Here is a 454-nt window from a genome sequence, read left to right as displayed (position 1 = left end):
GTGTGTGTGTGTGTGTGTGTGTGTGTGTGTGTGTGTGTCGCGTTAGGTCACGGCAGTTGGCTGCTATGACGACCAGCCACGGCTCGCCCCGGGGCACCGCGGTCGAGCCGAGCAGGGTACCATGTAATGGAAAAACGCCATTAAAGTGTCATTTCCCCTCAGTCTCTGGGACTGGAGCGGCTAACCAGCAGAGCAAACTGCTCTGCTTTCAGAGTGAGAAGGACGGGTGGAGAACAACAAGATGCAAGATAGGACGCAAAGAAAGTGACAAAAACGTTGAAAAAAGCAACAAACAACCGTGAAAAGCATTTAAATAAGTGACCAAAAATGTTGGAAAAACTATCGTTACTACCATGTTTTCCCCAAATGACGTTCAGAGTTTTAGGCATTTTATTTTGAAATGGCTTGAAAATAAAATGCATGTAGCTGCAGTGAAGGCCCCCCCCCCCCCCCC

The sequence above is a fragment of the Etheostoma cragini genome, chromosome 16, assembly GCF_013103735.1.
Source record: "Etheostoma cragini isolate CJK2018 chromosome 16, CSU_Ecrag_1.0, whole genome shotgun sequence".
NCBI classification, from domain to species: domain Eukaryota; kingdom Metazoa; phylum Chordata; class Actinopteri; order Perciformes; family Percidae; genus Etheostoma; species Etheostoma cragini.
The sequence above is the reverse complement of the archived record's forward strand: the minus strand, read 5'-3'. Positions refer to the sequence as shown.